The 27,486-nt window shown below is 34.7% G+C and overlaps 1 long non-coding RNA gene across 4 annotated transcripts in view; it reads left to right on the forward strand.

Annotated features, from left to right (window-relative positions):
* The window catches only part of LOC121038862 (uncharacterized), a 122,141-nt gene that overhangs the window by 63,837 nt on the left and 30,818 nt on the right, over positions 1 to 27,486 (forward strand). For 2 of the 4 annotated variants that reach the window (XR_005794544.1, XR_005794541.1), the window contains exons 1-3: positions 3,988 to 5,042; positions 16,036 to 16,247; positions 27,182 to 27,277. This is a non-coding gene — a long non-coding RNA (uncharacterized LOC121038862). Of the gene's footprint in view, positions 1 to 3,514; positions 3,686 to 3,987; positions 5,043 to 16,035; positions 16,248 to 27,181; positions 27,278 to 27,486 lie in introns of those variants that run through there. The other 2 variants (XR_005794543.1, XR_005794542.1) reach the window with 2 other exon arrangements.

Here is a 27,486-nt window from a genome sequence, read left to right on the forward strand (position 1 = left end):
TAAAGCACAAGATCATGACCTGAGCTGAAATCAAGAGTCGGTTCCTTAACCAAGTGAGCCACCCAGGTGCCCAATACATTGTTATTATTTTTAAAAAGTAGTTATCTTTTCCAACAATTAAAAATAAGAAAGGTAAAAGATTTTATCTTCTATTGGTCCTTCTCCAACGCCATTTTTTTTTTCAAACGAGTGTTGTGTATCATTTCTTTCCCCCTGAAGAACTTAACATTTCTTATAAGATACTTCTGCTGGCAATAAATAAGTCAATTTTTGTTTGTCTGATAGGTTTTCATTTTTCATTCACTTTTGAAAGATAATTTCACTAGATATAGAACTCTACACTGATGGGGTTTTGTCTTTTTCTTTTGAGTATTTAAAATATTTTAGTTACTGTCTTCTTGCCTGCATGGCTTCAGATGGAAGTCCACTGAAATTCTTACCCTTATTTCTCTGTAGACAAAATGTTCCTGCCCTCCTCACTGACTTCTTTCAAGATTTTTTTCTCTGGTTTTCTACAGGTTGAATATGATATGACCATTTTTTTTCTTAATCCTGTTTGTATTTTCTGAGTTTCCTGCATTTGTGATTTGATGTCTGGCATTCATTTGGGAAAATTCTTAACCATTATTACTTCGGGTCTTCCATCAGTTCCCTTTTCTCTTTCTTTCTTTTCTTCTGCAATTCTAATCACATTTATGATGTTTGATATCATCCCACACTTCTTGTATGTTTTTTCTGTTTTGTTCATTCTTTTCCCTTTTTGCATTCTATAATCTTCAGATTAAATCTCAGTGTTTTAGTGGGTCCAGGTATGTGGGCTCTGACCTCAGGATTCCTCCAGTGGTCTTTTTTGTTCTCCCGTCCCCACCTCAACCTCTTCCTATAGTATTTTCAGTCTATACCTATATCAACTTCTGTTGACTTTTTATCCCCTATAAGTAAGATAGCAAACCCAGAGAGCGATAAGGTTAGAGGAATGCCCTTCCTCACTCTGGAAAAAGGCTCTGGTACAGGTCTTTTTCCCTGGAAAGTAGGCTTTTATTATGGAGAAGGTTCTGAAGATATTTCACAGGGTTTGTTACTCCCCTCCACCTGCTTGCCAGAGCCATCAGGAAATCTTTCTTAGACCTTCGCAGTGATAAACCGAAGTTTGTAGCTGCTTCTTCCCCCCAAGATTTTAACTCCCAGGAATTTCTCACTCCCAAATTAGACTTCACTTAGTCTCCAACAATTTGTAAAACTCACCTTGGAAATGTTCCTACCGATTTATGATTACAGCAGCTTCTGCTGAAGATATGTAGATTGTGGCTATGACTCTCTGGATTCACCTTTCCCTCCAGATTTCAGTGTGGCAGTTCACCCTGCAAATTCAGCTTTCTGATGGATGCAAGACAAGTTATTGATTTTCAGTTTGTCAAGCTTTTACTTGTAAGGATGACAGTGGCAACTTCTGTGCTTTTTACATGCAGAAGCTGACACCAGGAATCCAAGTTCAATCACACACACACACACACACACACACACACACACACACACACATGGACACACTTTATAGTTGAGATGCTGAATCTTAGAGACTCCTATAAAGAGACATTAATTTAGGGCCTTACACCAAAGTCACATAGCTACAGAATGGCAATCGCAGACCTAAATCTTTAAGTTTTCCTGTGCATACTCAAGATGTTTCCTGCTATAACACAGTGCAGTGCTTCTCATTTCTCTTTCTTTACCATAATTTCTGTCATCTGGGATAAAATCAACAGTTCTAGTCTATTTAGCTTGTGGAGATATTATATGTATTGCAAACCTAATTTTCAACTCACAAAAATTAATGTATTCAAGGTTGCCTCAAGATACATTTATATTTCCTTATAAATAGCTCCTAATTTTCCTATACCACACCACCTAAATAATTTAGGAGGATCACTTGAATGTTCACAAACAGAATAAATCAATTCTTCAAGTGCTATGCTCTGGAGCTCAACTTTCTCAATAGATGTTTGTCACCAGAAAAGGTGAATTTAAACATTCAGGGGGCAAGGAATTTTAACATTTCATTCTAGATATGTGTATAAATTCCTTGTAATTCAATTTTCTACAAAGAGAGTGAATCTCATGAATACATTCTAGTTCTAAAAAAAGGATGGTACCAAAGTAAATGATTTAGTATCACATCAAATAATTTGAGGATAAAATGTACATCCACCCCAATGTTTATAGTAGCACTACCAAATAGCCAAATTATACAAAGAGACCAAATGCCCATCAACTGATGAATGGATAAAGAATGTGTATGTGCGTGCGCGCACGCACACACACACACACACACACACACACACACACACACAATGGAATACTACTCTGTGATCAAGAAGAATGAAATGTTGCCATTTGCAACAATGTGGATGGAACTAGAGTGTATCATGCTAAACAAAATAAGTCAGGCAGAGAAAGACAAATATCATACGATTTTACTCATGTGTAATTTAAGAAACACAGCCGATGAACATAGGGGGAGGGAAGGAAAAATAAGAAAAACAGAGAGAGAGAGAGAGAGAGAGAGAGAGAGAGAGAGGAAAACCATAAGACAGTCTTAAATACAGAAAACAAAATGAGGATTTCTTGAGAGGAGGTGGGTTGGAGGATGGGGTAAAATGGATGATGGACATTAAGGAAGACACATTTTGAGATAAGCACTGGGTGTTATATGTAAGTGATGAATCACTGGCTTCTACTCCTGAAACCAATACTACACTGTATATTAACTAGCTTGAATTTAAATAAATGAATTTTAAAAATAAAATAAAATAACCATATGTGTCTGTACCTTCATATGCAAAGATAGTGAAACACTTTTGTGTCTCACTACAATTTCTGTAGCAGTAAATCATATCTTTTTGTTCCATATTAGTGAGTGCTTCAGTTATATAGATGGCCAGTACACAGAATTCCTAGAGTTGAACTGAATATTAATGCAAAATATATTCATTACAATGATGGAAATAGCTAATTGTAAAATGTTAACCCTTACTTTAACTCAATGCTATAAAAATCTCAATGGAAAATGGTTAGATTCATTTTAGAAAGTTAAAAATTGTTATTTTTTAAAGTTTACTTTTATTTATTCTTAGAGAGAGTAATAGAGAGCAAGCAGAGGAAGGGCAGAGAAGAGGGAGACAGAATCCAGAGCCCGATGTAGGGCTCCAACTTGCGAACCATGAGATCATGACCTGAGCTGAAATCAAGAGTCAGGCTCTTAACCAACTGAGCCACCCAAGTGCCACCAATTGTAATTTATTTTAATTTTTTTTGTCAAAAGTAAAGTTTCCAGCTTATCTTAATATGACAGTCTTACTTGACAAAAGACTCCTCCAGGACAAAGAAAGGGATATATATATATATATATATATATATATATATATATATATGCTTTGAGCCAAGAACTGTTCCAAGCACTTTACATACCTCTAATTTCTTATCTTTGGATAAATAGCATCATTTCTATTAACTACAGTTTATAGTGAAGTCAGCTGAGGTTTAGAGAATTTTCTATGTATGAAACTCTAATGTTATCCATGGCTATCTCCTACCATGTGGAAAAAGTCAAGGTTTGGAAGGAGAAAATGAAGAGAGGTGAAGACAGAAGATGAAGAAATAGAGGAGGATACATACAGCATCTGATTTGGTGAGTTTCATCTTTGCCTTTCCCGTATTTTTTTGAAATAATTTTTTAAGTTTGCTTATTTAGAGAGAGAGAGAGAGAGAGAGAGAGAGACAGTGTGAGCAGGGGAAGGGCAGAGAGAGAGGGAAAAGAGAGAGAATCCCAAGCAGGCTCTGCACTGTCAGCACAGAGCCTGACGTGGGGCTTGAACGCACAAAACTGTGAGATCATGACCTGAGCTGATGCTTAACTGACTGAGCCACCCAAGCAAACCCCCCTCCTGCCATTTTTTTTTTAACAAATATATTTACTCTCCATATTCTGACCCAAACTAGTATGAAATGGATTTTAGCCCCTTATAATTACCTGTTTTTAATATTTAACCACATACATTATAACTGAAAAATTATAAATAAGGTTTTATAATGTAAAATTGCAAAACTTTTCTAATTTTGAATTACAAAACAAGTAACATTCTATTGGGAGATCTACCATTCTTTGCCAGATTTTTCCACTGCAGCTGTACTAACAAAGCTTCCTCTGTGAACAGGGCAGTCCAGTTAACAGATATTAAAACAACCACTACTTTAATTCAAGAAACATCTATTGAACACTAACAATGTGCAAAACTACTAATCTACTCCACTAACCCTCTTCTAAAAGTAGAGTACTCTAGAGTTTAGTCCTTGACTCTCTTTTCTTCTCTATAAAAACAGGGTATTTTAAAATTCGATCCATAGGCTGATGATTGCCAACAGTAAATTTCCCACACTGAATTCACATTTAAGCTTCTCACAATTAATTGCAATTCTCTCCTTGACGTCTTCATTTGTATGTCTGTTTGGCATCTCAAACTTAACTTTTAAAAAATAGGACTCTTAAACCCACACTCTCAAAACCTATTCAGAATCTGTTTCAGAATCTACTTTCTTCCTTCCACTTCCCTCTGCTATGACCACTTAAACTCCTATCTCCTTTGAAATTAATGGTTCCTCAACAAATGCCTTTCTTCTGCTTTGATTTTTCTATAAGTTGTTTTCCATACCACAACCAGAGTGCTCTTTTAAAACATAAACCAGGTTATGCACTCTCCTTGATTAAAGTCATCCTATAAATTACCCTCAAAATTATCCTGGTTGCAAAACCATGTAGGATCTGGCCTTCCCCTTTCATGTTATGACACTCCCCTTTTGCAGACCATGCTCTTCATACACTCCCCTTTCCATTTCTGAAACACATCAAGGTCATTTTCACCTTAGAGTTTTGTACTCTCTGTTCTGTGTGCCTAGAATGATCTTTCCAGTGATTTCCCTGCTATTCAACTCAGTTTAAAAGTCACTTCCTCAGACAAAACCACTTCTAACTGCCCAGGTGAAAAAAGGTATGTAGTATCCTATTTTGAGTCTATGTATCAGAGTTATCACTATCTAACATTGTATTTCTTTTGTTTGTTTTCTTTCTTCTTCCTACTAGGATGTATCTTGCCTAGTCATTAGACTTCCAGTACTTAAAGCAATAGTTCATAGTAATTGTCCAAAATATCTATGGAATAAATAATTGAATGAATGATTTTTTTCTCTCTCAGACTCCTCATCTAAGTAAAGTGTACCCAGTTGCTTCAGACAAAAATCTGGGAGCCATCCTTGATTTTTCTCTAACTCCCTAATCTAACACATTAGCAAGAGTTTTGGTCCCATTTCAAAAATTACTTCCAAATCTTCCCCTCTTGTACATCGCTAATCTCTTCTAAGCCCTGATCATTACAGCCTCTTGTTTAGACTATTTGTTTTTCGTTTGCTTGTTTTTGCTTTGTTGTTGTTGTTCTCAATTCCATCCTTGACAACCAAAATGCTTTTAAAAAAATATAAATCAGATCATGACCCCCTATTGCATGAAATCTTCAGCAGGTTCTGAACAGACTTAGAACGCAATCTAAACTCCTCGCTATGGCCTATAATGTCATGAAGCAGGCCCTGCTGAATCTTTCCTTCTTGCTCATTCTCCTTCAATCTCACTGACCGTCTTTTGGTTTCTTGAACAAAGAAATTACTGCTACAGATATGTTCCTGGTTTCTACCTTGGAGTCTTTAAATTTTTTTTTCAACGTTTATTTATTTTTTGGGGACAGAGAGAGACAGAGCATGAACGGGGGAGGGGCAGAGAGAGAGGGAGACACAGAATCGGAAACAGGCTCCAGGCTCTGAACCATCAGCTCAAAGCCTGACGCGGGGCTCGAACTCACGGACCGCGAGATCGTGACCTGGCTGAAGTCGGACGCTCAACCGACTGCGCCACCCAGGCGCCCCTACCTTGGAGTCTTTATTTTTATTCCTATGACCTGGAACCTATTTTTCTCAGCATTTCAAAGGATTAGTTACTTATTATGCAGCTCTTAGCTCAAATATCAGAGACTGAAAGTAAAGCACCAGCAACATCCTATCTAATATTTCCCACTGGCATTATCTGATTCATTCTTTATTACGTTACCCTATTTATTTTTCTACATAGCATTTGGTACTATCTGATTTTTATTTTTTACTTGTTTAGTGTCAAACCTTCTTAGTAAAAGTTATCTTAGAGCCTGAAATCCTTTTGCTATTTTGAGTAGAACTAAGGGTTCATGTTGGAGGGTAATAAAAGATAATGCTGAAAAGTAGTTTAGAGACTGAATGAAATGAGCTTTAAATACCAAGATAAAAAAATATAGACTTCATTCTATAGTTGATAAGAAAACATTGAAAATTCTGGAATAAGCACTATAACAAGGCAAGTGTTGTATGGAGATTAGTTTGGAATAATAGAGACACAGTAGGCAATTAGAGGGATATTTTAATACTCCATTGTACACATGTGTACTAAATACGGAAGTGAACAGATAGTAATAATACGGGACTGGATGAAAGTTTGGATTGAGGAGAAGAGGAAAACATGAACCTTAAATAACCAGTCATAGAATTTTACAATTTACATTATCAAAGCATACTTGTACCCCCATGTAATTTCTCCCATTATTGAAAATGTATTCAGCTGATCTTCTGAAATCTTTGTGTGAAGGTGAATTCATTTTAGCTACATAAAATAGAAACAAACAGCTTTCTTTTGAAAACCAAATAAGATGTACTCTTATTAATTATTGCCCTTTCAATGACACCACTTACAATTACCATTTTATTTGCAATAAAATGCCCCAAATGGACAGGAGCCGAAGTAGGTGATTGTTAAAGCTAAATCATATATTCTCACAGCTATCTTGGATTCTCTCAATTACCTTGTTATCATCAAAACAAGCTCAATAATATTTTTTATAGGAGATAAGTAAGAAAAATTTTGATATGTGTTGTTTAAGAAATATATTGCTCTTTTAAATTCTGTTAAATTTTATGTAGAAATAATAACTTTAGTCTTCCACTTCCTTATAATAAAGTATAACTTAAGGCAATGATTCTATGAACCAAATATTTTCTTCCTTATAAAATACTCCAGCCAGAATATTTACTTGAAACTGACAGCATATCTACAAGATTTCCAGAAAATTCAACCAAACATTTCTTGAAATTCTTCTAATTCCCACTTGTGAAGAATAGGATTGATATTGACTGAGAATAATGCTTCACTATATCAACTGTCACTAAGATTGGTGATAACTGATGCCTTCTTGAGGAAACCTAGATCACTTAAGACTTAAAATAAGCTATTAATAACATAAATTTGTAAGAGCTCTAATTTAAAGTATTCAGTTTATTAAGAAACATAAACATAACATAAAGTTAGAATTTTAAATTAAATTTCATGAGTAAAATGTCAAGTTATTGGGGCACTTGGGAGGCTCAGTTGGTTAAACACCCAACTTTGGCTCAGGTCATGATCTCATGGTTCATGAGTTCAAGGTCCATGTCAGGCTCTGTGCTGACAGCTCAGAGCCTGGAGCCTGCTTCAGATTCTGTGACTCCTTCTCTCTCTGCCCCTCCCTTACTTGCTCTCTCTCTCTCTCACTCTCTGTTTCAAAAATAAATAAACATTTAAAAGAAGTCAAATTATCATTAGAAGTACAGCATATTAAATATTTCTTAACCTCTAATAAATGCCTTTGGTATTGATGTTTACCTTTTTAAACTAAAATATATTTTAATTTTATAATATATTTCCAGTTTATTGTCTTGAATGTTATACATTACAACCACATAACTGGCAAATATAATTTTATTTTCTCTTTTCAATTTTTTATGCCTTGAATATACTGCTTTAACATAATTACGATGGTGGTTATTACTGCAACAATGGTCATAAGTGGTAATAGGGTACATTCTTGTTTTATTTGTGACTTTAATGAGAATACCGTTGTCCTTTTTTATTATGTGTAATAGTAGCTCTTCAGGGTGTATGTATCTGCATACTGGATACAAGACATATAAGCATGCTAGTTAGAATCTAATTTCAGGGGCACCTGGTGGCTCAGTCAATTAAGCACTGGAATATTGATTTCAGCTCAGGTCATGACCACACAGTTCCTTAGATCAAGCCCCACATCCAGCTTTGTGCTGATCCTGGAGCCTGCTTAAGATTCTCTCTTCCTCTGCCTGCCCTCTCCTGCTCACACTCATCCTCTCTCTCTTTCTCTAAGAAAAAAAATAAAAGAATTTAATTTCAGTTGCGGTAACATACAGACCTCACATATTCATGTCTTAAACAAAATAAAAGTTGATGTATTCATTGGCTCTGTGCTGAGAAGTTTTAAGGGGATTGACATCTGTCTTGTTACACCATTTTACAATCTTCCCCTCACCTCTCTGGTGTAGGATGTTTCACAATCGTATCTACACTTCAGAAATGGAAGGGAAGGAAAGGTTGCATTGGACTTATTGCAAGCATATAGAAAAGAAGTAATACAGACTCAGGTTTCTATACCTGAAAAACCCTCAGTGTTTTCAGGGCACCCGGATAGCTCAGTAGGTTAAATGTCTGACTCTTGGTTTTGGCTCAGGTCGTGATCTCATGGTTTGTGTGTTCAAGCCCCGCATTGGGCTCCATGCTGACAACATGGAACCTGCTTGGGATTCTCTCTTTCCCTCTCTCTTTGACCCTCCAGGCTCTCTCTCTGTGTCTATCTCAAAATAAAGAAACTTAGAAAATTTAAAAAAAAAAGTGTTTTCAATATTCCCACACTGAGCTGAGCTGTTAAGCACTTAGCTCAATTCAGCTGGGAAAGAGGAAAGAAGAGAGCATTACAGGTGGGGTTAACAATGTAAGCAATGGTTCTAACACATATTTTCCAGGCCCCTATGATTTTTTTTTTACGTTTTTATTTATTTTTGAGACAGAGAGAGACAGAGCGTGAATGGGGGAGGGCCAGAGAGGGAGAAGGAGACACAGAATCTGAAACAGGCTCCAGGCTCTGAGCTGTCAGCACACAGCCCGACGCGGGGCTCCTATGAGGAGCACCCAGGCACCCCTATGATTTTTTATAAATACAGCTCATAGAATCCTATACCATTACAATTCCAAGGTAGCAAAAAGCATAGTACGAACATGTGCGGTAAAGAAAAGAATGTTTAAGTTAGGTATCTTCATTAAAAAAGCACACTTTGCCCTGGAGCTGTGCTGAATTATAGAGCTTGTTAGTAGTTTGTGAATCCACCTTTTCACATATTCTAGGTCAGGTACATATTTCAGCACCTGCTACCTATTTTATTCTGCTTGTTTGTGAAAATAAGAAAATGAAAAACAAACCATCTGAAAGGCTTTCAGTGCCTTATAAAAGTAAACTTAACATTCTTTTGAGGGGAGAGGTACTGTAGAACAGTATTTTTGAAATACCTTCGAGTGGTTTGAAAATCATGAATAGCTTAGAACCCTGACATGGTTCTGATTTACAACTTAATAACGTCAGTTTTTAGGAATAAAGTGGAGATCTTATTTAAAGGCTGAAATACTACCATTTTCTCTGGATACCAGTAATAATTTAAATTCATGACTTCTGTATTCATGCAACCCAATTTAATATGAACAGTGTTTCTCACGTTCCATGTTTATGAAGGGTATGTCTTGAGGGTATACTGAGCTCTATAATGAACAGATGCTAACAGTAACTACCCAGAGTGCTACCCTTATGAACAGAGCCTAATATATATTACCTTTCTTGGCAACCTACATACAGAAGAAGAAACAATTTTTGTCTTAAACAAATGCTGTGGAAGATGCACACTTTAAAACCAAACATAAAAAGGTTATTGTTTACAAAAGAATATTTCTTGTTATAGTGAAAGTCATATTTTGGATTGAGGTATATTGATAGTGATTTCTTTGATTTAGGTACTCATATGTTTGTTTATCACAGAGAAACAATGTTTTAGAAAATATTACTAACTGAAAACTAGAAGAAAATTAAAGCTTTTATAGATATATAACTCAGCAGGAAAATATGACACATTGGGAATACAATTTAAATGTTAACTATTATTTTAGATATAATACTGAAATAGCTGTTTGAAGAATAGTGGATGTTACTGGAGGTATTAAACATCTGTTACATGAAATAGGAAACAATTTTGCAAAATTATGTTTCAAAATATTTAAATGATGACAGCTAGTGATTTGTATTTATATGAATGTGGTATTTGTGTAAACTTTCCAAATGTATAACGTACCACTGAGTATCTTATTAAAATTATGTAATTTTCACTTTTGCCATACTGTTCTCATTTTAATTATTAAATAAAGTTAATGAAAGAGTGTGAGCTTAAGGATAGGTTAGATTTTATTTGGAACATGCTACTAATCATTTTCAAGAGAAAATGTTAGTTACTAAGAAGTTTAAAACTATTTTCAAATATTATTATGAAAACTCTCTTTAAATGTTCTCAAATACATAAGTATCTGGTTTAATCTTATATTCTGATAAATGTTGAAAAGTAATTAATGAAACAGTTCTTGTATTTTTCTAAAGGCTGTGAATGTTGGTAAGAATATAGATAGGTCTTGTTGGTCTGCAACCTGCGTTCAAGTTCTTTTTATTTTTGACTGAAGGAGTTTCATAAAGTTATTTAATTCTTTTGAACCTATATCATCATCTTCAAAACAAAGATAATAACTAATAGTAAGTAAACAAACATTTTCATGTGGAGTAAATGAGATAATCTGCATGAGGGCTTGATTCGTCATAGGAATTCAGAAAATAATAGTTAAATAAATAGTTAATTGAATTTTTTTCCTAATGAAAAAATGTATTGTGGTAGCAGCAAAAAGAGTAACTGCCTCAAGTGACGACTGTGACTGTGGAAGGAAGTTAAAAGATGGAGAAATGAAGGGGCTCAGTTGGTTTAAGTGTCTGACTCTTGGTTTTGGCTGAGGTCATAATCCCAGTGCCATGAATCAGGCTCTGTGCTGGGTGTGGAACCTGCTTAGAATTCTCCCCCCCCCCCCGCCCCGCCCCCGACTCCATCTCTCTCTATGTCTCTCAAAAAAAAAAAAAAAAATATGAAAAAATGGAGAAGGGACCCAAATGGGGGTCATTGATTAAACAAATTGAATTTTATAGTTTAAACTTTGAACAAAAAAATCATGTTGATAGCTTCAGTGATGGGTTCTTTAAAGCTCTTATCTAGATAAAAGAGGATAGAACTCTATCTCATGTAATGAGGCCAGCATTACCTTGTTACTCAAACCAGATAAAAACATTACAAGAGAAGAAAACTATGGATTAATATTCCTCACAAACATAGATATTCCTCACAAACATTTTTGCACAAACATTGCAAAAATCTTCAATGAGGTATTAGTATATCAAATCCAAAATTATTTAAAAAGGGTAGTATCTTTAGATTTGGATTTGGAGTGAGTTTTCTTACTGAAATGAAGGGTCGATATGGTTAACCAGGTTGGCCTGAATTCTTTCCCCTCCTGCCTTGCAAGAGAATGCATTAATACCTCTCAGACATTTGCAGTTGCTTAATGTACAAATCACTTGTTGAGAAATTTTTAACATCTAAACCATCGCTGGATAAGGTCTCTATATAATCAGTGAGAGGAAGGCCAAACAGTCCTTTTATATAATCTCTAATGAAATCTCCCTACTTATTAGGGATGTGGGTTATAAGGGGAAAAGGGCCTACTTATTAGGGATGTGGGTTATAAGGGGAAAAGGGGCAGGAGACTGAACCCAGATAGGACTTCAGATGTCAGATGAGTGTAGCCTGAATTATCTTATGCCTAAGTTTATTCACTGGCTTGGACTTAACTGTGCTATCCAGTGTTTCTTTTTTTTTCTTTCTTTTTTTTTCCAATGTTTATTTATTTTTTTGGGACAGAGAGAGACAGAGCATGAACGGGGGAGGGGCAGAGAGAGAGGGAGACACAGAATCGGAAGCAGGCTCCAGGCTCTGAGCCATCAGCCCAGAGGCTGATGCGGGGCTCGAACTCACAGACCGCGAGATTGTGACCTGGCTGAAGTCGGACGCTTAACCGACTGCGCCACCCAGGCGCCCCACTATCCAGTGTTTCCATGGTGTTGGTGAGCACTGAAAGTTCAACAGCTATCCCTAGATTCTTTAGGACACAGTGGCTCGGAATTCAGGAAATTCAAGCTCTTAAGTATGGGTCCTCCAAAGTAGTCATAACAAGAACTCTTTAAACTGCTAAATTAAAATTTCTGAGCACCTAGGGGTGCCTGGGTGGCTCGGTCGGTTGAGCGACCAGCTTTGGCTCAGGTCATGATCTCGCACTTCGTGAGTTTGAGCCCTGCGTTGGGCTCTGTGCTGACAGCTTGGAGCCTGGAGCTTGCTTCAGATTCTGTGACTCCCTCTCTCTCTCTGCTCCTCCCCAGCTTGCACTCTGTCTCTCCCTGTCTCAAAAATAAATAATAAACATTAAAAAAAAATTTTAAATTTCTGAGCACCAGTTTTATATTTTAATTTTAATATAATTAAAATATATATAATATATGCCTCAGACTTCTCAATCTATTCACGTAAAATAGTATAATTTAATATATGCTTTAAAAATTCAGGTCCAAAGTAAAAAAGAATATAAAACAAACAAACAAACAAACAAAATACACAGAAACACACACACATCCACATACATTTTCTGGATTGCCTAGTCATACAATTATAAAAATTTTTATAACTTTAGGTACAGAGAAATTATTAAGTACAGAAGAGGTCCTGTTAGCTTAATTTATTGGAAAAGATCCTGATATATGGATTTTCTAGTAATATATCATTACTCCCCAAAAGGCAAGGTAGCTCATTTCTACTCCCTTTTCATATTTCTTTTCCCCATGTCACATATCAAATATTAAAGAAGTCTTCTTTGATTGATTTGTCTTTATTATGGAACATTGATTGTTTTTTCCCTTCTCCCTATTTCTGAAAGTCTTAACAGCTGCTGAACCACACTGTTTTTAACTACCACCAGATTTATTTTAAGGTACCATTTCTCTTGGCTGGTCTTTCCTCATTTCTCTTCACTTTTCTTTCTCTAATAGGTTTTTGCCAATAAAACTTCATTTTTCTATTAGATGTTTTAGAAAGTATTTACAATTTCCAATTAGCAGACATTAAACATTACAATGATAATGACTGCCAAGTATTTGGTACTACTTTTTTATTGACTTATCATTGACATGCAATATTGTGTTTGTTTCAGGTGTACAATATAGTGATTCAATATTTTTGTACATTACGAGATGATAATTATGACAGGTCTAGTTACCATGTGTAACCATACAAAGTAGTTTACAGTGTTATAGACTATATGCCCTATGTTGTACATTACATTCCTATGACTTATATCCCCTTTACCTATTTTCTCTGTCTCCCTACTCCCTCCCCTCTGGCACCGGTTTGTTCTCTGTATTTATGTGTCCATTTCTGTTTTGTTTGTTCATGTTCTGTTTTTTAGATTCCACATGTAAATGAAAGCATACAATATTTTTCTTTCTCTGTCTGACTTATTTCACTTAGCATAATACCTTCCAGGCCCATCTGTGCTGTTTCAAATAGTAAGATTTCATTCTTTTTTATGGCTGAATAATATTACAATGTGTGTAGGTATAGATAGATATAGATACAGATATAGATATAGATATATAGATATAGATATATAGATTTAGTATTTACATTTTTTTTTTCAGAAAAATACCCAGAAGCAAATTGCTGGATTCTATGGTAGTTCTATTTTTTAATTTTTATATTGAGGAAGACTCATACTGTTTTCCATAGTGGCTACATCCATTTACATCCCCATCAACAGTGTGTGAAGGTTCCCTTTTCTTCTTGTCCTCATCAACACTTGTTATTTTTTGTCTTTTGATAATGGTCATTCTGACAAGCATGAGGTAGCTGCTCATTGTGGTTTTGATTTGCATTTCCCTGATGATGAGTGATGTTGAACATCTTTTCATGTGCCTGTTGGCCATCTGCCTGTCTTCTTATATTGATGGAACTTAGTAGAGATCCCAGAAATAAACCCATGCTTCCTTGCTCAATTAATCTACAACAAAGGAAACAAGAACATACAATGGGGAAAAGACTATTTCTTCAATAAATAGTGTTCAGAAAACTTGACAACTACATGCAAAAATAATGAAAATGGATCATTATCTTATGCCATATACAAAAATAAACTCAAAATGAATTAAAGACTTGATGTGAATCCTAAAACCATAAAACTCCTAGAAGAAAACATAGGCAATAGGCTCTTTGACATTGGTCTTAGAAATGTTTGTTTTGGCTATGTCTCCTCAGACAAGGGCAACAAAAGCTAAAATAAACAAATGGGACTACACCAAACTAAAAACGCTTTGTACAGCAAAGAAAACCATCAACAAAATAAGAGGCAGCCTACTGAATCAGAGAAGATACTTGCAAATGGTACATCTAATAAGGGGTTGATATCTGAAATAGATAAAAAAAAAACTCATACAACTCAATCACAAAAAAAGAACAACCTGATTTAAAAATGGGCAGTGGATGTGAATAGCTATTTTTTCCAAAATATTTACTTACTTTCTAATTTTAGAGTGTGGCTTTTGGGGTCAGACATGCCTGGGTCTTTCCAAAACACTTATCCATTTATTTAACAAATGTTTCTTGAACCCTTACTATGAACGAAGAACTGTGCTAAATGCTGCAGTCACAGTGGCCTGTGAGCCTTCCATTCCTAACGGAGTTTCAGCTGGTGATGCTGAAATTTAATATTAAATAATATTTTAGAGATTGCCTGATTTTTCTAAACCTCAGTTTATACCTCTTTAATGGGGATAATAATATGGATAACAGCGTTGTGCTTGACATTAAATATGATTATGTATGAAAAGTGTGCATTTTATAACCCAGTGAAGAAATGGGCAGAAAACATGAATAGACACTTCTCTAAAGAAGACATCCGGATGGCCAAAAGGTACATGAAAAGATGCTCAACGTCGCTCCTCATCAGGGAAATACAAATCAAAACCACACTCAGATATCACCTCACGCCAGTCAGAGTGGCCAAAATGAACAAATCAGGAAACTATAGATGCCGGTGAGGATGTGGAGAAACGGGAACCCTCTTGCACTGTTGGTGGGAATGCAAACTGGTGCAGCCACTCTGGAAAACAGTGTGGAGGTTCCTCGAAAAATTAAAAATAGACCTACCCTATGACCCAGCAATTACACTGCTAGGAATTTACCCAAGGGATACAGGAGTGCTGATGCATAGGGGCACTTGTACCCCAATGTTTATAGCAGCACTCTCAACAATAGCCAAATTATGGAAAGAGCCTAAATGTCCATCAACTGATGAATGGATAAAGAAATTGTGGTTTATATACACAATGGAGTACTACGTGGCAATGAGAAAGAATGAAATATGGCCCTTTGTAGCAACATGGATGGAACTGGAGAGTGTGATGCTAAGTGAAATAAGCCATACAGAGAAAGTCAGATACCATATGTTTTCAGTCTTATGAGGATCCTGAGAAACTTAACAGAAACCCATGGGGGAGGGGAAGGAAAAAAAAATAGGTTAGGGTGGAAGAGAGCCAAAGCATAAGAGACTCTTAAAAATTGAGAATAAGCTAAGGGTTGATGGGGGGTGGGAGGGAGAGGAGGGTGGGTGATGGGTATTAAGGAGGGCACCTTTTGGGATGAGCACTGGGTTTTGAATGGAAACCAATTTGACATTAAACTTCATATATTGAAAAAAAACATAAAAAAATAAAATAAGCACAGAGGGGGGAAAAAGTGTTCATTTTAGTTTTTACTATATTAAGCACTCCATGAATTATGATTATTAATTTATTATTATTGCTATTAATGTTTTATTGTGCTTATATATACATACTTCTGAACCTCATGACTATTTTAAAAGTAAGTATTGAAATCCTTTCTTTACAGATAAGGTGACCAAAGCTGAGATAAGTTGTTATCTTACCCAGGATTATGGTCATCATGTTAGCACAGATTACTGAACAAGCGTGACCCATCAGGTGGGACCTGCAGGCACTAACCTAGTAGCACTCTGTCCCTGCAAAGACACAGGCTCTTTCCTCTGTCTTCAGAAGTCAGATCTGATGTTACCTCACCCAGGAAGGCTTCCTGAATCTTAGGTAAGATAAATTTCTTTTTATTCTCTAGTAATTCTACAAATTGATCAATTATTATATCCCTTTAAATCTTCAGACTTTATTACTTTACTTGCCTTCTTTACTTGGGCAGGAGCTTTTTACAACCCTAGTCTAACTCTGTATCCCAGGACCTTTCACAATGCCTGGTAGGGAATAGTTTCTTAATAAATGTTTGTTGAATTGAATTGAAAATAACTATGACATTTATATCTGTAACACTTTACATATTGAATAAAAGACATTATGTATCTTCGTCTTCATGATAAACAGCAAGTCCTCTCTCACATTTTAGATAGCTATCCTTTTTTGCCTACGTTATGTACTTGAGGATATCTTGGTTTATTCATAAGTATCTGCATCTGATAACTTGAAATCCTGACATTTCTTTTTTCCAATATCCTCCCACTCGATCTTTCTGCCTGGTTGAAATTAATAAATCAACCTGTTATCAGTCTTGTTAAGAACTGATAACTAAAGCAAGAAACTTGTCATTTCATCGTGTTGTGCCTTCAATATCTAGTCCATCCATCAAAATAACTTAAACTCCGTGTTGTGAATTTACTTCATGATACACAATGGGGATTGCATGATGCTCATTTACAGTAGAGATGTTAATTCCTTATGTTTATTGTATACCAGATCGTGTATAGAACATTACAGAGCAACAACTCTATATATTGCCCCAACTTTAACAGAATGATCTATTTTTCCATCAGTAACAAAATATCTATGATATTTTGGTCATATGAAGCTATTTGGAGTTCAGGGCCAATTTAGCTTCTGAAAAGTACAGGTTTCAAATTTTAGACTACTTTTCCTTCTACTCCTTTACAAACAAATCGCTATTAAGGTAATAATTTTTTTGACAAAAGGGATTTTCCACCTCCCTTTTCAATCTTCAATATAATTATGATTCATCTTAGAACTAAAAGAAATAACCTTTCCCTTATTTTGCATCTGATTGGCTTTAAATGTAGGAGGTGGTATAAAAATATTTTGAATGAAAATTCTATGTATAATACCACTTGAATTTATTTTATGTTACAAAATTAAAACATCACTTAAATATATAGATGCATAATTAATAGAGAAATCATCACACATAAGAAACACAAGACAGTTTTACACACTTTAGTATGAGGGAATATACTTATATACATTAGACAAGAAGGGATATATCATTTGCAGCAATAATTACTTCACACAGGGCAGCCAATATAATTTTCCTTTATCTGTCATTACTTTTTACTATTTAGTGCTAAGCAAGTCTACCAGGCAAGCAGTAAGTAGAGAGCCCTTAAAATTCTCCTATTAAAACTTTCTTGGGTGCCTGGATGACTCAGTTGGTTAAGCAGCTGGCTCTTGATTTTGGCTCAGGTCATGATCTCACGGTTCAGGTTCATGAAATTGAGCCCTAGAGTGGGCTATGTGCTGACAGCATAGAGCCTGCTTAGGAATCTCTCTCTCCTCTCTCTGCCCCTCTCCAACTCACATGCACTTGGGCACACTCTCTTTCTCTCTCTCTCTCTCTCTCTCTCTCTCAAAACCAAATACGCTTTATTTTTTATAACGTTTATTTTTGAGAGAGAGAGACAGAGACAGAGAGAGAGAGAGAGAGAGAGAGAGAGAGAGAACATGAGCAGGGGAGGGGCAGAGAGAAAGGGAGACACAGAATCCGAAGCAGGCTCCAGGCTCTGAGCTGTCATCACAGAGCCTGTTGTGGGGCTCAAACCCACAAACCGCAAAATCATGACCTGAGCCAAAGTCGGAAGCTTAACCAAGTCACCCAGGCATCCCCAAATAAACTTAAAAAACAAAACAAAACAAAACAAAAACCTTTCTTAATTTTTTTCCTTATTATAAAGAAAAACCACTCTATGTACTTATTTTTCCCTTCCCTATTTGTAATATATTTTATTTGTACCATCACTTTTTTTCTTTATCTATATTACTAGAGGTTTCACATAATTGTGTTTTTTAATTTTTAAAAAAATCTTTTCTCATGCTTTTCAAAGTTTATTTATACTATTTGTTTTTGATATTCTTTCTTCTACTTTCTTAAGACAAGGTCTCTGTTCTCTTCCAAGCTTCTTGAATTGACTGCTTAACAATTTCTTCAAAGTTTCTTATTAAATTAATGCATTTGAGGTTGTAAAATTTCCACTAAAAACTATTTAGCTGCATTCTATATTCACTGACAGGGCTATTTATGTTGTCTACAATTCTTATGATTTTGGAACCTATTATCATTTCTCTTTATGAGAATGATTGTGGAATATACATACATTTGAGTTTTCAAACCCACAAGACTTGGATCTCTTTTCAGTTCTGTACCACTACATAATCACATTATGGTGAGAGTAAATAGTCTATATGGTGTGATTTTTTTTTAGTTTTATTGATAATTCTTTCAAGAGTGGCCCATGAAAATTATAAAGAAAATGTTGCATCTATGTGTAAAAAAGCAAATAGTACCTATTGTTAGATATAGGTTCCATTTGTATATGTTCAATAGAGTAACTGTTAATTCAAAGCTTCTGTAACCTTACTTAATGAGCTACTGTTTATAACTTTTTCATAGACATGCATGAAAACTTCCTTGAATGATCAAGTTTTATGAATTATTCTTGGAATTATATCCGTTTTTGCTTTATAGATTTCAAAGCTATGTTTGTGTATGCTTAGAAAGTTATCATTGCTATTATCTTTGTATTTTTGTGATATGTAAAATATGAGGCAGCATAAAGAATAAATTTTCAATGGCAGCAAAGATTTATTTCTTTCCCATACAAAAATCCATTATGGACCTAGTGGATTCCTTGGGGAAATTGTCATCTGTAAGATAACTCAGCAACCCCAGGTGATGTGGGCTCCCCATGGAAAGTCCACTTCGCAAAAGTGTGGTATCCAATATGGTAGGACTCATATTAATTACTGAACATTTGATATGTGGCTGTCAACAGAGATATGCTGTAAGTATAAAATACTCTGAGTTTCAATGAAAAAATGTAAAACATTTTATTACTAATTTTTATATTGATTACATGCTGAAATGGCATTATGCTGGATATATTTGGGTTAAATAAAATGTTATTAAAATTAGTTTTATTGGTTTAATATTTTTTTTAATTAGCTAAAGGAAAATTTATAACTACCTATGTGAGTCACATATATTTCTGTTGGAATACTCTGATCAAGAACAGATAGCCTCAGTCTTTTTGGTAGTAGAAGAGCCAGATTGGAGAATCATGCATGTGCTCTCCACTCTCTCAGCTCCTAAGGGACACACGTCTTTTCTGCTCTCATTTCATTACCTAGAATTACTCACATAGGACCACCTCACTGCAAAGGAAATGAAAAGTGCAAGTTTCCATGTGTCTAGAAGGACAAGGTAACAAGATATCTGTGAGTACTAGTAAGCCTAACACAATTTTTATTAAATTATGCCTTTTGTTGTTATGTACTCTGTCCATCTGCTTCTCTGCCTTTTACCTTAAATTCAAGTTTATTTCCTTTTATATTTAATGTATCAGTTTTCCAAATACATCTGTTTTAATGTTATTACGTTGGCTGTATTTTGGAAAGTATTTTTCTGAAAACTTTTTGCTTAATATTTTCTCATCTTTTTATCTTTCAAATTTTTATAAGGTATATAGCTTTACCATATATCTTGAGAGCAGATGAAGCATGTTATGTTTTAATTTCCTTATTTAAATGGATGGATATAACTAGCTTATATTTATCATGATTCTGTATACTGTGGGATTTATTTTGTGTTTTTTATTTACCAGTTTTTTGTTATCTTTTATTTTTATTTATTTTTTTTTCAAACGTTTATTTATTTTTTGGGACAGAGAGAGACAGAGCATGAACGGGGGAGGGGCAGAGAGAGAGGGAGACACAGAATCGGAAACAGGCTCCAGGCCTGAGCCATCAGCCCAGAGCCCGACGCGGGGCTCGAACTCACAGACCGCGAGATCGTGACCTGGCTGAAGTCGGACGCTTAACCGACTGCACCACCCAGGCGCCCCTGTTATCTTTTATTTTTAATACCTTACTCCCTTTTGTTTTATGCACCTGCATGGACAGATAATGTAATCTCTATCTCTTCCTCATGCTTCTGTTGCTTTAGAAGCAATAGAGTATATAACTGTTCTTAAATATGTAATATATATCCTTAACTATTTTTTCTAACACAATGTAAAATTATGCAACAATATTATCTCTTCAAAAGACAAAAAGTTCATTGTCTTAACCACTCTGAACAATCTCTGTCTTGCTACTATTGATTTATAATCTTTGTCATGTTTTTCACTCACCAATTAGCTACCATATGGCTCACAAATCAATAGCTAATTCAATCCACCATTTTTCATCGTATGTTTTATACAACCACTCCTCATATCTGGGCTCAATTTTCTTCCTATTTAAGTATCTATTTTAATAACCCTTTTAGTGTGTATCTGTGTGAACTCTCATTCTTTTTATCTGAAATTATCTAAATTATACTGGTATTTTTACTTTAAATATTTTTTAATTTATATATTTTTTAAGTAAGCTCTACACCCAGTGTGGGGCTTGAACTTGTGGTCCTGAGATCAAGAGATGCATGCCCTACCAACTGAGCCAGCCAGGTGCCCCACTGGTACTGTTAAACAATAATGCAGCTGGAAATAGAAATTTCGGTTGAATGTTATTTTCCTTCAGCACATCATACCGATGTCATTTGGCATTTATTATTGTTGATAGTAAGTATGTTGTGAGTCTAATTGTCTGATTTTTTGTTTGTGACCTGACTTTCTTCTCCATTTGCATTTATAATTGTTTACCTTTAATTCTTGTTAATTTGTAGTTTCAATGTAATATAACTCTGTAAGAACTTATTTTATTTATCTTACCTGGAACTCAGAATGCAAATTGTTTCTCAGGACTCAAGCCTTTCTTTTCTTAAGTGGTTTTCTATGATTCGCCCATGTTTTTTGGATTCCTATTGGAGGTGGCGAAGCCTCTCAGTTTGTTCTTCAAGTCTCCTAATACTCTTTTGTACTTATTATGTCTAATTGTCTCTCAATATTGGATTCCACGGAACTTCATTACTTGCACTTCATTACTTTGACTATGTTCAGCTCTCCTCCATTAGACATTTTTCTTCTAGAGATGGCATTATTTCTTGTCAAATTTTCAGTTTAGTTACTTTTTCATACCTCTTTTTTGTATCATTTATGCCTTTTCAACTTTGGAGAAGATTACCTAGTGATGCAATTCCTTTATTTAGCTTTCTAAAGACTCCAGACATTAAACATAATCTTTTCAAAAACTTAAGGTATTTATATTTCATCTGGAGTGAATACAGCTTCCAACTGCTGACATTTTAGGCTATCATTATCAGGCTTTGACTACTGTGATTCTTCAACCTGCTATTTCGTTTAATATATTATCATGAAATGTTTACATGTCATTAAATATTCTTCTAGGTTTACATTGTTAATATAAATACTATCACAATCTTAGCTCTAACATGTTTAGAAATTTTTGTTGATATAGAGTCAAAATGCACACTTTTACCCATAAAATGTTACAGATAATTTGATTATTTTGTTGATTCATAGAATTGAAAGAGTCTGAACATATTTAGAAATAAATATTTTATTAAGTATATTTTCAACTTGCCTAGAAAATTGTTATTTTCCCTGCTGTATTACAGATTTTATAGCAAACAAGTAAAAACCTGGTGTTAGTAAGCATTAACAAAACAAAGGATCTTCCTAGAATATCACGGATAACTCTAGAGAATTTTCCATTTAATAGCTGAACCCATATTGCTATCAGAGGAACCAATTTAAGGATAAAGATGCCGTGGTGGAGTTAAGTTAGTTAAATCGTATCTGAATGCATAGCAATCTGACTTGCAATATCAGACATAACACACAGGTTTTACATTTTGCTTGGCCTCCTCAGCATTAGTCCATTGGTCTTTATCTTTTACAGCTATTATTTTCTCCTACTTCTTTCATCTAGACATATAAAGCTAAAACAGGTATATTTGAAATAAATGAAAGAGTTAAGCTCAGTAATCTAAGAATCCAACTCCTGAAGTTGCAAAATACACACCAGCATATAATTAAAGAAAACTGGAGGGAAATGATAAAAATGAGAGGATAAACTAGTAAAACTAGGGGAGTAAATTAAATTAGTCCTGAATAAAATTAAGGAAACAGCTAATTAACATATACTAGTGTGTGTCAAATAAGACAAAGGTTGGTTCAAAGAAAAGCTTTGAAAGAATAAACCTCTAGTTAAAGTGATCAAAAAAGAGAGAAAAATATTTAATACCAGAAGGGTGAAAGGAGATATCACCATAGATAGTTCGTATATCAAAAGGTATTAAGAGAACTTTATAAACAAGCTTAATCTAAAATATTTGAAAATTTAGATGAATGGACACATTTCTTTATATAAAGAACTTACAAAGCACAAGAAGAGATGAGAAAATTTCAATCATTTAAAAACTATGAATAAAATTAAACCATAATTTAAGGTCTTCAAATACAATAAACTCCAGTCTTTCCCAGTGAATTTCACTGAAAATTTAAGGGAGGAAAACTTCCCATAGAATAGAAAAAGAGGGAAAGTTTTTTCCTGTTTTGGTTATTTGTTTTGTTTTATTTTTTTGTTTGTTTCTTTGTTTGTTTTTTAAGAAAGAAATGTTTTAAGTCATTAGTGAAGGTGGCATTTTGTATGAAGCAAAGTTTGATACAAAAACCTGACAAGGACTTTTCAAGAAAGGATCATTACATGCCAATTTTACTTAAGAATATAAATGCAAATATCCTAGAAAAAAATACGAAAAAGCCAATCAAGCCATGTATAAAAAAGTATAATGTGTCATGAGAATTGTGTTGAGAATTCAAAGATTTTCTTTTTACATTCTTTGGCCAAATAATGTAATTCACTGCATTAGTAGAATAAAGAAGAAACTCATTTAATTAGCTCAGTAAATGCAGAGAAAGCATTTGAAGAAATTCAATATATATTAGTGATAAAACTTCTTAGTAAAGTAGGATCAGAGAGAAACTTCCTTACTATAAAGTGTCTGCATGGTAACCTACTGCCAACCTCACATTTAGTGATGACACATTGGTAGATTTCTCTCTAACCTGGATGGATGAAGGATACATCATTTCCATTGAACATTGTACTGAGTGGCCTGGCAGGAGATGAAGCAAAAAGAAACAAAAGCAAAAACAAACAAAAAAAGGATTGAAAAATAATTATAAGATTGAACAAAAATAATATTGTCAATATTTGGAAACAAATGTGCCCTTGTGTATACACTGTAAAGAGGACTCTTATAATTGATAAGAAGCATAACAAAGTTTTTGATACCAAGCAATATAAAACTTCAACTATATGTTTTCATATTCCAGCAAGCATCAGGTAGTTAGAAAATCCAAGTTATTAGAGATAACGTTGCAGTGCTGAAAAATGCAACTCCTTCTGTTATCCAAATAGTAAAAGATGCATTAGAAATGCTCTGAGAAGCAAAGAATGATTCCAACTCAACCTACAAGCAATTCAATGTTTGTTGAAAAAGCCCTTTATCGTAAAATCTCTGAATGGATCAAGGTGGTCCTAGCAAATGTTTTCACTGCAGAAGGTGGCTCAGAACAAAAAGACTAAAACTTTGGCTCCCCCAAGAAAGCTAGATAACTTTAGACAGAGCCTTATCTTGAAAATACTTATAGGTGTTGCTATTGGCACATTTGCAACATTTAGTTAATTAGAATAAAATTGACAAAAGACCAATAAATTGTTCCAGAGCAACATACTGTCAAAATGCAACCAACCTGAATTAAGAGTGAGGCTCTTCAAGGTGTGTAATGACTTGAGATTTCCTAAATTTCTATTGGCAAGAAGTGGCTGAGGAGAAAAAAAGAAAAAGAAAGGAATATGCAGAGGGTGAAGTCAAAAGAACAAGGATTGGGGGGCACTTCCTGGTAAGCAAGCACAATAAGATTCTAAGGAACATTCTTTATCATCCAGATAAGCCCTCTTGGCAAAATTTGCCAGCAGGAACTCACAGTTGCTATGAATCAGTGACTGCTATGTGCCTCCCTTTCTTCTTTCTGAATGGGAGGGTTTGTTGTGATTATTATAACTGTACTTCTGAGGTTGTTACGTCACCTTATGTACTTAAGGCTGGTAACTCAAACGTAGCTACACACTTTCACATGATCTGTTCTCACATTTTTTTCTTTGGAATTTATATGAGTGTTATCAGTGTGGGCCAAGTCAGGAAAGCAGATACCACTCTGTGTATTTCCAAGAAATATTGGTTTTAATACAGGAAGTTGGAGGTTTACACATCTGTTGAAATGGTCTGGGGAGTAAAGGTCAGGAAAATCCTGCTAGAGGTTACAAAAATTACATTGCAGTCAATGACCTCAGCTGCCTACAATCCTCAAATGGGTAATTTGCAGAAGCTCACTTAGGTGTTATCAACTTGAATGATATCAGGAAAAGCTGCTCGTCCCAGGTGCCTGTAGCATGGAGGTGGAGGATTTATAGGAATTCATTGCGGAAGTCGTTGCAAACCTCCTATGTGCTGCCTGCCTGTGTCCCTGTTGGCAAATGCCATTGGAAAATAAGGGCTTCTCTTTTTCTTCTGTCTTTGAGATCTCAAATGAGAGCCTCTCATTGTTAGATCTTAACCTAAGACCACACTGGAAAGGGATTCTCCTATGATTTAGAGGAGAATGTAAGGGGTGAAAAGGATGTACGGTTGGCAACAGACAATCTGATAAATGAGCAAAACCTAAAATCTGATGTAGACGGAAGACATGTATGATTAGGGTGTGTTGCTAGTGCAAATTCTTAGCTTTTGACACTTATCAATATCAGCTTGAAATAAGTCATCTGTTTAGCATAATTAGAAACCATCAGTGCAATCTCTTTTAATATCAAGGTATTTTAAGTTGTTTTGACATATAACCATTCCACAATTTGTTATCAAGGTCAGCCAAGGGAAATTCAAGTAGTGAAACTCCACGAGAAAAAAAAAAAATGTTGTGTGTAAACATAACAGATGAGCCACAATAACTTTAGGTCAAGAATTATAAAAGCGAAACTTCAATGTTTGCCAAAGCTCTGGTTGATGCATTATTCATATTACTATTTGAAATGTCTAAGAGATTTTTAAAATATTAATTTGGAAAATCACTCTTTAATGTGATTTCAACAGTTATGTATTCTTGAAATCTCATCTTTGCTTTTAAAACCGTAAAAAAAAAAAACTTCAATTTTTGCTTTAGAAAACTGAAAAATATTCATACTATTGAACCAGTCTTGTTCTTATAGAGTAATGTCACCATCTTGTGGTGTTTTAAGATATTGCTGCTAAAGGTATTAAAGGTTATTTTTATATCTATTAATAATATAATAATACTACTTTTTTAGTACTTGTCTCTCAGTCAGTAAGACATGTATTTAGCCAATGAATAAGCAGTTTTGTCTCAATCTTTTAAAAAAGATGTTTAAAATTTTTAATAAATAAATGTTTATTTTTGAGAGAGACACAAGAGTGTGAGCAGGAGAGGGTCAGAGAGAGAGGGAGACACAGAATCTGAATCGGGGTCCAGGCTCTGAGCTGTCAGCACAGAGCCAGACGCAGGGCTTGAACTCACGAACGGTAAGATCAGACCTGAGCCGATCGGACACTTAAGGGACTGAGCCATCCAGGCACCCCTTGTTTCAATCTTAATATAAATATCTGCTTCAAAACAGATTTAAAAATTATTTTCTGTTTAGAAAAATGCCTATTACATGGAAGCCTTTTAGTAAATTTAATAACCACCTAAAATGTAAGTTACATAAAAGAATAGTCTTGTTCATGGATCAGTCTCCCAGGCCTGCAAAGCAGTACTGGGCAACGTTGGCCCAACAAATGTCTGATGAATCATTGAATGCAAATATCAATGAATGGATGCTTTCTATTGTAAACATTTTAAGACAAATTAGCTTCAGAATTTTCCTAGTTTTCTAACAGACCATGCAGATCAATACTTGTTTTTGTTTCAAAGAACCAGATCAGTACAGAGATTTTAGTACTGAGAGATTTTAGTGTTTTTGTTTTGCTTTGTTTTGTTTTATCAAAGCTTTGCAAAATGACTTAGTTCAGTTATATATTGATAACTCGATTTGGTTTTAAATAATTACATGAGAAAGATATGCAGGTATGTTACTGAATTATTTTTGCTCATTATGAGGGATAAAATGTAGTGGAAAGAGCGCAGGCTTTGGAGTCAAACAGAACAATTTCCACTCCTGGCTTTGCTGGCAGTGTGATTTGGGGAAACTAAACTTTCTGAGTTTTGATTTTTGTCTACTGATGTTGGAGGTAATGATAACCTTTTTTGTAGTATATAGGTAAACTAGAAATGTGACTTTGTATTAATTTGAATGTGTGATTATTCAAAACTAACAGATTGCCTCCTCCAGGTGAATCAGTCACCATTTATGAGTGATATATTTTGTCAGGTATCATGCTAGGCTTAATTGAGGAAAGTATACACACAGAGATGTTTTATACTTGTTGAAAAAAAATTTAGAAACAGCTAATTAATATTATTTATTCTGGGTTGAAATTCCAGTTAAATTCAAGCCCTGACATATATTTAAATAAGTTTCAACCAATACAATTTTGGGAACCTTGTTATATAAGCAATTAGTTAATTTTAGGATCATATTTTAGAAACAAAATGTTATTATTTTTAAGAAAGTACAATTTATTTCCAGTCAAAGTACATTTCTTTACAAAAATTATGTCATCTTCACTCCAAATAAGCGAAATTCATAACATAATAACGTCCCTGTTGTTTGTTTTTGTTTTTGTTTTGTTTTTTGTGTTTTTTTGTCAGCCATCATTCTTTGTAAATGCACCAAGTTGGGGTAAAAATTCCCTGGCCCTGTATGAATGCTTTGGTTGGTCTCCTGTTTTTCCTGCTTGTTTACAGGTAAGTCTTTCAAGACATTTTAATTTTCTTTATTTCTTACTCTTTTTTTTTTAATTTAAATTTTAGTTGACATACAGTACAATATTGGTTTCAGGCATAGAATTCAGTGATTCATCACTCACAACACCCAGTGCTCTTCACAGGTGTCCTCCTTAGTACCTACCACCCATCGAGCCCATCTCCTACCCCCTCCCTCCCTCAACCTATAG

Source organism: Herpailurus yagouaroundi, unplaced genomic scaffold, assembly GCF_014898765.1.
Source record: "Herpailurus yagouaroundi ecotype Mexico unplaced genomic scaffold, PumYag 166, whole genome shotgun sequence".
Lineage (NCBI taxonomy): Eukaryota > Metazoa > Chordata > Mammalia > Carnivora > Felidae > Herpailurus > Herpailurus yagouaroundi.